Consider the following 11,954-nt stretch of genomic DNA (forward strand, 5'->3'; position numbering starts at 1 on the left):
GCATTCTGAGCAATTTACTCACCTTTCCAAACAAGCCAAAGAAGTTTTATGCCCCACTCTCCCAGTTTACATCTGGAAAGGCAATTGCAAATCTGAGAAAGGATGTACGTGAGTCTCCCAGGTTACCTGTGCATTCTACCACTAAGATTTCTGCTGCAGAAAATGAAAAAAATCCTCAAGTTCAGAAGATATTGGTATCCAAAGGAGACAGTATGAAATCTTCCTCAAATAAGAATACCAGACAAAAATTTTATAGAGAGAAAGTCTTTAGTAATTCATGAAAGTTTGGATGCTTCTGTGCTAGAACAAAACACTTGTTGCCGTTTTTGTTGTTTGGGGGTGGGATGGGGGTGGTTGAGTTTGATTGTGGGTTTGTTTTTTGGGGTATTTGTTTTGTCTTGGTTTTTTAACAAGAGAAAATAGTAAGAGCTACTTAATATTGTGTACAATGTCCATAATCAAAATGCAGTCATAGTAACTGCTATAGTAAATCCTCTCACTACTCCTAGATTCTATTCCTACTGAACTATAAGAAACCAAACCCGTTCCTCATTGTGTGTCATATTGACTTTGGTGGAGGTATATTTGTCGTTCAATTTGACTATCTGGCCATATATATTTTATTCTAAGCCCTCATTTCTATTTTTCAAGAGTATGAGAAAACTGTATATGCATATTTTGAGCATATATGCATTATATATTGAGACAGTTTGCTATATATAGACCTGACTCGCTTTTGATTTAAATGTAACTTGGGCAACATAGAGCTCTTCAGTGAAGCAAAAGAGTAGGAAGAGGTTTTGTGTTTTTTTCCCAGGAAGTATATTCAGTATGAAAAGGGGAGGAAGTTGCTAAAAGAAACAATCTTTGTTTTACTTTGTAGGTCTATTTCATGCTGAAACTCTTAGTCCTTTGTTGTAACACCAGATTTATCTCCAGAAATTTTTATCTTTCCCTCTCTTAATTCTGTTTTCAATTTGTTTGTTTGTTTGTTTACCCTTTTTGTTGTGGTACCCACTGGATTTGAAGATGAGCTTGCTTTTTATCCACAAAGATGGCCTCCACAGATTAATCCAAATACAAGAATATTTTGTGAAGCTTCTGAGCAATTGTCATCTCGAAGTTTCGTAGGTGGAATTTGAATGAATGCATATCTTCAGCACTGTTGTTGCTGCAGCTGCTACAGCTGCATATAATGAAAACATTTTCCCATTAGGGTTTTTGTAAGGAAAGGCCACAGTCTTCACTTTGAATTGACACTGAGAAGTGTGTCTATCGAGAGATGTGATATAATACACATTTTCTAGTTGTTAATAAGTTGTGCCAAGCTTTGAATTTGGATGGTTGCTCTGCTCTCTGTAAACATGTAGAAACAAAACCACTTTTCCAAATGAAATGTGAAAGGTATAGAAATCACTATATGTATTGTTCATAAGAAAAAAAAATTAAAAAAAAAAAAAAGAAAAAGAAAAAGGAAAAAGGCATTAAAGAGGAGGAGATTAAAAAAGAACTACCAATGAGAGTGGTGTTTCAGTAAACATTCTTGCTCACTGCAACAACCATGCTTTTTGTTTTACAGGGAATTTAGTTATTTCAGGGTGGGTTTTTTCTCTACTTTGAAATATGACTTTTTGGATCTGTAATTTCTTTTTCCTCTGAAAATATATATAGAAAATTAACTATGTGCTAATGAAACAAATCCAGAGAGCTCTGATCACTACAACCTAATCCTAACTGGTAAACTGAGTTACTTAAATCATTCTAGCTGCTTGAGAAAGGGCACAGAAGGGTGATCACAATAATGTTAAAGAGAAATTGTGCAGGAATCAGGTTAAAAATGTTCAAATTAATTAAAAAAAATTAAAACTGATTCTGGATAGAATCTTGCTTAAACCTCTGTGGCAAGAGAATCAGTTTTAAATGCTGCTACTGTAGTTATTTGAGTAGTTCAATCCAAGTTTTTTTTCACTCTTTGATTTCCATTTTAACCCAAATAGCAAAAAAAAAAAAAAAAGAACAAATAAAGACCAAAAACCAAAAATTAAAGCAACTTGGCAAAAAATATCTTGGCATTTTTATTTATTGAATGTTTTGTGGAGAATCCTACTCACAAATTTATTTTCCTTAAACTACAAAAATTACAACAAACAAACCTAAATATATTTTTAAAAAATATTTATTACATAGTTTGCTGAAAAACTAAAGAATTGGGGAATTATGGTGGGGTTTTAAACGTTAATGAAAATTGGTTGAAAAAGTTCTATCTGATGAGTTGAGATAGTGATAGAATAATAAAATGATTCTAGGCCAGGTTTGAAGGACTTCAAAATATCATCTGGTCCAACATTTTGTGGGAAAGAGAGCCTAGATGAGCTTGTCTGGCACTCTGTCAGATCGCATCTTGAAAGCCTTCAGTGATGGGGACGCCACCACTTCTCTGGGGATGTTGTTCCAGTGGGTATTTGTTCTCACCATAAAAATTTTCTTTCTTATAGCAAGTTGAAATCTCTCCTCATGCAACTTGTACCTATTGCCCCTTATCTTATCCCTGTGAAGGAAAAGAGGGCTTCTGTCCTCTTTGTAACTGCCCTTTAAGTACTGGAATACTGTGATGAGTTTTCTTAGGTTTTGTTTGCTTATTTATTGCTTGATGTGTTTTGGTTTCTCATTAAAAATGATGAAATATAAAGCCAAACTTTTATATTTTGTTATTAATCCCAGTAATGAGTCATTATCTGTTTAACTTTGATCCTGTACAAACTAAAGGGTAGTTTGCTACTGGCATTGAAGCGCAGCCAACTGCACCCACTGCTAGAGTCAAGGTTCTTGGTGTGCAGTAGCTTCTTTCCACCAGGGCATGGGTGAGCATTGTCTATAGTTGTGATTTTTTAAATGCTCATCTCCAAACAAGCTCTCATTTCAGCTGAGCACTGCTTTGCACAGCTATGAGTATGGCAGACAAATGCTTTCATGTCTCCACATTATTTAGCTTAAGTTCATTTGAAATGTTGTTTGGCAAGCTGTTCTCAACTGCAAGTTTCCTAATAAAGCCTCAGAGGATCTGAGTTTTGCTTGACATAGGATTTTGTAACCTGAAATTTGTGCAGGATATTTTGAGCCATTTAAATCTGTAGCTTCAGTTGAAAAAATTCTTGATATGTGTATGAGTTCCACTAGGACATTAGAGCAACAACTGCAGAAGAGAAATCTGCACAATGCCTCATTCTAGGAGCCAGACTTTCAACAGGCTGGACATTAAAGCCTTCTTACATACTTTAGGAGCAGAAGAAATAATGAGGAGGGAGGGCTTAGCACCCATTCAAGGAAACTTGAGCTGCCAGGTAAAAACTTTAACATGGGAAGGAATTTTTTCTCATGCAGGATGCTGTGTATATTCTTTTTATCCATCTGGCAACAGGTAATTTCCTTGCTACAAGTGAAAAAATTTTCACAGACGTGGATGGAGGCCCCTGCAGATGGGCCAGGCAGGCCATAAAGCACAGGGGCAGAACTTAGACTGGGGTTTTATTGCGCATGCAAAACGTGTTGTTATAAAAGCACCAAAACAGATTTCCATTTTGACCTTCTCAGCCAGCTGTATTGATAATTTAGATATGTATTGCAGTGTTCTCAACTGTTAAAATAAATTTTCTTTAAAACTTTAGCCACAGTCTGGTGCCTGGGATTACCTGCATGCATATCAAGCCTTACACACTATCCAGATGAGTCTAGAGTACATAATTGCATTTTAAGGAAAATTTGATCACAATACAGTTTAGCTGGAATATTTCCTTTAGGAGAAGTTTCAGTAAAATGTATTGAAAATATTTTTACTTGATTAGTGAATTTGTATTAAATTTCTCCATAAATATCTTCAGTCAGAACAAGGTTTCAATATATTGCCATAAGCAACGTGAATTCTTACCTAGAGTATTCATATTTGTACAACTTGATTGAAATAATCTACTTGCTTAGCACTGTGTATTTTTTTAGGTAATCTAAATTGAGTTTTGAAGTCTTTCTATTTGCAAGGGATTCAACTTGCTTCCATAGTGACAATTAATTACATTAATGTTGAAAGATTCTTTCTATCTGTCTGTCTATCTACCTATCTATTTAATCAATTGAGCTTTCTTTATTTTGAATAACTTCTCTGAGTTTCAGCACAGAGAAATCCTCATCTGTGGTTGAAGCACTTTTCAAGGGCAAAAGTGTTTCTTCCGTAAGGAATGCATCATTAATGTTAGAGCAGGTTTTTCATGATACAGAAGAGATTACTTCTTAATATAGAATAATTTACTTCATGGTGGGCTAAGAAAGTACTTAAGTTATATGTTAGTAAATTAAAAAAAATCAAATACTATAACAATTTTAATTCTCTAATAGTGTTTCCTATAGAAATTAAAAATAAGGCCTTTTTTCATATACTTATTTTTAAAAGCTGCTTCCAAATACATGGATTACTCTAAATTTGGAGACACTGTCTTTTTTTAAAATTCAATGACACAGCTTCTATTAACATAAATACATCTTGCTACAGGCATAATCTGTCCCCTCCCAGAATACGAAACCCAACAATACTCTGATGTCCCAGGGTTCTGGGTATAAAGGACACGTTCAGATGAAAACCTGTTGATATATTTTCTGTCTCACATTGCTCAAGGCAGTATACTTAAATTTAGAAAAATACTGAATTACAAAAATCATAAATAATGAAAGAGTGTGGTTATACTAAACAAGATTCACAATGAGGTACTTGTAGATGCAGAATTAATTTCTGCCCTTGATTGATGACCTCACAACAATCATTCATAGCTGTGCTATGCTCTGTCACTGAAAAGTTGTACATAAGGTCATCAATAATGACTAGAAATGAATAATGTATTTACAATCACTTAATTCAATATCCTTTGTCGTGTGCACACATCTCCTTGAAAACAGGTTTCCCAGTGAGGTCAGGAACTTATGAAAGACATATAGCATTTATAAACAATAAAGTAGATATTTAGACAACTATTTCTTTTAGGAATAATTATTGCATCTAGTTTTAATACTCATTTACTTACATTGTATATGGAGAGCTCTGATTCAGTAGAAAGTCCTACTTTGTATTCAACAGGTTTTGAACTGCGTTTAGTGTCCCTATTTTGGCACTTGGTTTCTTTGCTGAATAAGGTAGGATTGGAAATGGCCAAGGACTCCATTTAGTTTTCTTTCAACGGATCAAAAAATAATAGGTAAATTCTTTCACCATCTGCCCAATAGAAAAAAAATAAATAAAAAGGAAAGGCAGACCTTTATGATTTTGCTCTTGTCTGTCAACTCCTTCTTTCCCAGCCTTCCCTAAACCCAAGCCCTCTCTCAAAAAAGCGAGAAAAAAAAAGAGGGTCCCCAAAATAGCTAAATGTCCTTGCTGACTTCACAGTCAGGTTAGATGGATTTCTCCAAGAATGACACACTACAGGAGTTACTTATTAAGGAGGCCGCTTCAGATTGTGAAAGATTGGAAAGTTGGCTCATTCCATACTTGTTAGAATTTTTTCTTGCTTCCTCTCTGACCTTCTCTATTCCCAAGGGTTGTATTATAACAACATTTTCCTTCTTTCGGTATGATTAACATTCAGTGAGCTGACACAGCAACAATTTTGCTTCCATACTGCTATTGCAAAAAATTCAACTGAAGAGTTCAGTGTGACTAACAGCCTCTCAGCTACCTTTTTGTACGCTATCTCAAAATGGTCTCTCTAGCCTAAGAAGAAGTACCATAAGTGGACATAAAGGACAAAAGAGTCATCTGTAATCTCTGCCTGCCTGCTAATAATGAATATTCTCTATATGCAGAGTAATGCCAGTTTCAGTTTGTTTTGATTGAGGTTCTGGTGGGGGAGTGGAGAAGAAAGGGAGGGTTGGCATATACCTAATTGTAAGCAATATAATCAGTATGGAAAATGTCATCTTATTTCCTTTCAGAAAGTTTGTCACTATCTTAAATAGAATTTGTACAGGGCCAACACACTTATTCAAATTCATAAAGTCTTAACTTACCTGTCTATGCCATCAAGTGACAGGCTGTTTTTTATCTGTCTCCATTTCTACAATCTCATTCTCACATGAAAATGAGTTATTTTTGAATGTGGTAAATAGAAAAATTATGTCAATTTGATTTCTCTATCCTTTGGTTATCTTATTCTTTGTCAGTCACTTTATCCATGTTATGCATCTAAAGCCCTTCGATTCTCTTCTTCTATTCCTCTTATCATTCTTATTTTATGTATACACACCTCACCCACACACCCACGAACACACACGCATAAAGTCTTGACACACAGCACTGACAAGCCCCTTGGATTAGCACATACAGATAAACAAGTTTGACACTAAATATGTCATTGCTCCTCTATTCAAATAGTTCTTTAGCTTCAATGCCAAGGTAAAATAAATTTTGCCTTTTTATTTTCTCCACTCTCAGTGGAGAAAATAAAAAGTGACTTGACGTATGAAATCTTTTCATTTCTTAGCTATAGAAACTCTTTTTCCCTCCATAATGAGATGCTTTGTTGTTGTTTTAAACTGTTTTTCTCTACTCATTTGAAAAGTATAAATTTAGGAAATATTCGGAAGTTGATTCATATAAAGTTTTTATGTTAATTTAACCCCTCTTGATATTGTAAAAGGGTATTATAGGAAGGAACTTATTCTCAGCTATGGCCTAAATCAATACCGACAAAGTCAGACTTCCTAAATGTAAACCTTCCCCAGAGCTTAGTGACTTTAAATTTGGTCTTAAGGTACTGATACTTTCACCTAACTAAAGTCAGTGTTAACTTCAGCATTGACTTTACCAGGAATATAGCATTTTGATTATACTATTTCTGCATACACCTCTCTCAGTATCAGAAGCCGTGCATAACACTGGTGAGCATCCTGAAAGGACTGTGTGTTGATAAAAACAAAAATGGAGAAGGGCTTCCTTCAAAATCAGTCTCACATCATTATAGACGCAGCTGTAAAACATTGTTGGGAAGTAAGTTTTATACCTTTTTACCTTTAGATAAAATTAGTAGGGGGCTGTTTCTGAAATGTTTGCTCAGTTCTGGAATATTCTGTTTTCTTCTCTTTCTGTTACAGAGGAAGTCTTGCTTTTTTTTCCTCTGACATTGTCACCAGACTCATTCCCTGTTGGCCAGCTTTTTCTATCACTTACCTCTGCTCAAACGTTTTGTTGCCTAGGTAACATATTCCATTCATTTCTACTTTTGTTCTAAAACAACCATGAATCCCTCTTTAGTATATATCTGTGCCCCTGGAGGTGGACTGAGGTTGTTGTCTGTTTGTTTAAAGCTCTGGTCCTGAGGTGAAACTAATGCTTTGCTTTTCTAAAGAGAGCCTACCAAGCCCACCAAAATGCTTTCTAATTATTAAAGGTTGGTTTATTAGGACATAATCATGTTACCAAAACAAAATAATTCTGGACACAGAGAAGCTAAATGAAGCTGTGAAAATAAATCTTCCCCAAGCCCACTGTGTCTGGGCAGGATCACTTCATTCTGAAGCCTTGCTTTGTAGCCCAGCACTTTCCCCATTTTCCTGAGTTGAACCAGCCTATAATGTCCCAGAAAGAGCCCTTGTGGTGGGTTGATCCTGGCTGGATGCCAGGTGCCCATCAAATCCACTCTGCCACTACTCTCATCAGCTGGACAGGCTCATGGGACAAGATAAGGGCAAGGAGAGATCACTCACCAGTTACACTTTCCCTCGAAGCCTCCCTTCTTCCTGGGCTCAACACTGTGGGCTCACAATTCGTCTCCCTCCTCACCTCTAGTAGAGCAGGGGAACAGGGACTGGGGGCTTTGATCAGTTCATCACTCATTGTCTCTGCCACTCCTTCCTTCTCAGGGGAGTGAAGGAGAAGCACTTTTCAAGGGCAAAAGTGTTTCTTCCATAAGGAATGCATCCTTATGGAAGGATGGGGGCCCTCCCACAGAAGACAGTCCTCCGTGAACTTCTCCAATATGATTCCTTCCCGTAGGCTGCAGTTTTCAGTGAACTGCTCCAGCATGGGTCCCTTCTGTGGGATGCAGTCCTTCAGGAAGAGACTACTCCAGTGTGGATCCCCTGTGGGGTCACAGGTGCTGCCAGGAAACCTGCTGCAGTATGACCTCTATCCATGAGTCCACAGGTCCTGCCAAGACCCTGTTCCTTCCCACGAGGTGGCAGCCTCCTTCAAGCATCCATCCAGTCTGGCGTGAGCTTTTCCAGGGGCTGCAAGTAGATCTTTGCTCCCACATGGACCTCCATGGGCTGCAGGGCCACAGCTGCCTCACCATGGTCTGCACCACAGGCTACAGGGGAATATTTGCTCCAGGGTTTCCATGACCAAAACCTTGCCACACAAACCCAATACAGTCTACTGCAAAAAAGTCCCCTTTTTACACCTGCTTCAGAAACTGTACACAGACAAATATCATGTGTCTTTATGGTCATGTGCTCCAAAACCTCTGCAGTGGACACCTGTCTGCTACTTGCAGTTCCATTGCTATACTCTAAATTCTGAGTGCTTCAAAATAGTCAAAATGGTATCCTTGAACTGCTAGACAAGAATTGCAGTTCATCTTCTCTGCCATGTATGCGGTAGCATTTTCCTCAGTTCTAAGTTATTGAATGATGAGAAAATAACTAAAAAAGTCTGGTATAAGCACAGATAGCCATCTTACACTACATTGTCTTAGGATTTAGTAAGAAAATGTGGAGAAATGTCTCTTTCATAGAGGTTTATTTCCCCCTTTTTCTGTGCACCCTGGTGAAACAAATATTTTAATAGCAATCAGAGTAAACTTGAGAAGCTATTTTCCTAACCTGGATAATTGTTTGACAGATAAAAGTAAAGTCTTACTCAGAAGAGAGGGAAAGAAGCAAAAGAAACTACAAAACCAGAATTAAAAGCAAAGCTGAAACAAAAATAAATAATGACATGAATGTACCATTAAGTTGAAAAGTTATTCAGGACATTTTGTGAAGAATTAATTTACTTAGAGGTATCTAACAAAGTAAAAGAATTAAAAAAAAAAAAAAACCTGAATGAAAGAATTTTTTGACCCTCTAAGTTCATTTAATTAATATTCAAAACAGGCAATTCAATAATCACAGAAAATTTCTTGAGGAAAAAAAAAAAAAAAGAAAATGAGAAATGTAAGGTAACCTTGTTCTGTTGGTGTTGCTAGAAAAGTTTGCTTCCAAATCCTATGTTGCATGTGGTAAAGGACCATTTCATGTATCTGCTTCCAAACTCTATCTTCTATTCCTTCTTTGTACTCACACTGCCCAAAACATAGTTACATTTTATATTCTAGATTTTCACAAGTCCAGTGAGGAGCGTCTAAGAGAGCTGGGGTTGTTCAGCCTGGAGAAGAGGAAGCTCGAGGGATACCTTATCTCTCTCTACAACTACCTGAGACGAGGTTGTAGCCAGGTGGGGTTGGTCTCTTCTCCACAGCAACTAGCAATGGGACAAAACAGCACAGTCTTAAGGTGTGCCAGGGGAGCTTTAGGTTGGACATTTGGAAGAAGGTCTTCACAGAAAGGGTTACTGGGCATTGGAATGGGCTGCCCAGGGAGGCAGTAGAGGCATCTACTGCTGTGGTCTATTAGACAAGGTGGTGTTAGGTCAAATGCTGGACTTGATGTTAGAGGTCCTTTCTAACCTTGTTGATTCTTCAATTCTGTGAAAAAAGCTCAAAGATTTGATAGAAATATTATTAAGGATTTGGATATTCCTTTGTAAAGTAGGTGAGAACTTGTTTTCTCTATTTTTTTTTTCCTGTCACATAGTCTAGATGAGATCTTCATCTTACTGGTTGTGTTACGCTATGGCTGCATAATTCAGTGAAGATTTCGCTACAATGATATTAAAGTACAGAAAATTTTGTAAGTTAAAACCTTTAAAACATTGTTTCTTTCTTAGGGTCTGTATCCGGGGCCTACAACACTTGAATAATTATTTGGGTATGTAGAGTGCTTAAACAAAATGTTCCAATTCTCCTTTATTGAAAGGGAATGGGTAGTGTTACAAACTTATGGATCACCAACAACACTGCAATAATGAATTAATGTCCCTGCACAAACAAGAACAGTGTAACTGCAGTCACATTCTAGTTGCCTGTCTCGGAAGATTTACTTTGCCTATTAAAAAAATAGCTAAAACAACTCTTTTAGAATAATGAAAAATACTGTGACATATATTGTATGGTTATTACTACTAACTTTGAAATAATCCTCTTTTATTACATATTGCACATCACATATTTTATCAGAGCACAGTAATTCCATATTAATTGGAGTATAATCTATGATTTGAAAAGCAGGTTTCCTTTGTAACAGGAAGCTTTTGGATTTTTATATGAGAATGGTAAAAAATTAGTATTACTTTATGAGGCTAATAAAGCAAAGCAGAAAGGCAATACTGCTATATTTTAAATTTCTTTTTCTTGTCTCTCAGTGAATGTACTGTTAGTGGTAGTTGTACGAATTAGGTAGCAGCTAGGTTAAAAAGGTGAAATTTGACATGAATTGTGGTTAGGTTGACTTTAGGTCTCTCTGATTCTTATTGCCCAGCTTGAAGTACCATGAAGGAGCTTGATTTTCAGACATGCTTGGCACATTAAGAAATCAAAATCTCTTATCGCAGCTTGACTGCCTGATAGCAAGGCACAAAAAGAGTGCCTTGATTTTGAAACCGTTGGCCACTTTGTAAATTTCCACTGTTTTTTGGGATCCAGGGATCTTCCTTCAGACTCATCACCAGTGACCAGTGTAGTTCAGCTAAACTGCTTGTCAGATGTCTACAAGAAATTTATGCTATTTCTGTAATGTCCACCTACAGAGATATTACTACTATATTTCGACTGGCTAGAGTGTATACTATTTTTTTTTGTCAGAAAATTATGTTGTGTTTCTGTCAAAAACATTAAAATTATTTTTGATTCATTGGCCCCTCAGCCTTGCTGTTATCCCCTACTCTAGCAGGCTGTGGAGAAGGGAGGACAGCACTGCTGGCCCGGCTATAGGATGAGGTTGTCTCCAGCCTTAGTTGTTCCAGGCAATGCAGGCAGAGCCAACCAGGAGGATAGAATTATTCCCTGCAGAGAGAAGGAGAGAGGTAGTGCCTGAGTGTGTGAAGGAAGACACTAGTCATCACCTCTCTTCCCTTTGACATGTTAAATATTGATGTATGCTTATGTAATACACATAGGACCTGTTCGCATCTGAGCTCTTTGGGCGCTCTGTCAACAGCAGTAGAAAAAAGGGTGTTTACTGACATTTCTGGAGGTGCTTGTTGCAGGTGGTGCCAAGCTTGCCAGTGCTGCACAGTGAAATGCTGTGGCAAATGCTGTGCAGCTCAGCCCAGAACTGTTGTTTAGAAAAATTAGTCTGTCAGCATGGTTCAGCTCTTACAAGTTTCTAATGGATTTTGTGCATGTGTTATCTCAAGCTCCAGTCCTGCTGGTTTTGTGTTAATGTACTTCTGGAAAACTATGTTGTTATAACTAATAGCACTATGTCACATGTACGACTGGGAGGAAAATTCATTTCTGACTTCCATCAGGTTTGTTTTGCTTTTATTCCAGGTGGCACAAAGTCCCAGATCCTCATTTTCCAAATCCCTTTTTTTCCTTCAGTTCTTTCTTTGCAGGTAAGGAAAATATTTATTTTGTGGTCTTCAGCCATGCAGCTTGGTACTAGAGTCATAAAACCATAGAATCATTTGGGTTGGAAGTGATCTTAAAGATCATCTATTTCCACCCCCCCCTGCAGTGGGCAGGGACAACTTCCACTAGACCAGGTTGTTCAAAGCCCCATCCAACCTGGCCTTGAACATTTCCAGGAATGGGACATCCACAGCTTCTCTGGGCAACCTGTTCCAGTGCCTCACTATCATCACAGTATAGAATGTCTTT

Source organism: Empidonax traillii, unplaced genomic scaffold (assembly GCF_003031625.1).
Source record: "Empidonax traillii isolate 1590-97213 ecotype Southwest subspecies unplaced genomic scaffold, ASM303162v1 scaffold48:size2401408, whole genome shotgun sequence".
NCBI lineage: Eukaryota > Metazoa > Chordata > Aves > Passeriformes > Tyrannidae > Empidonax > Empidonax traillii.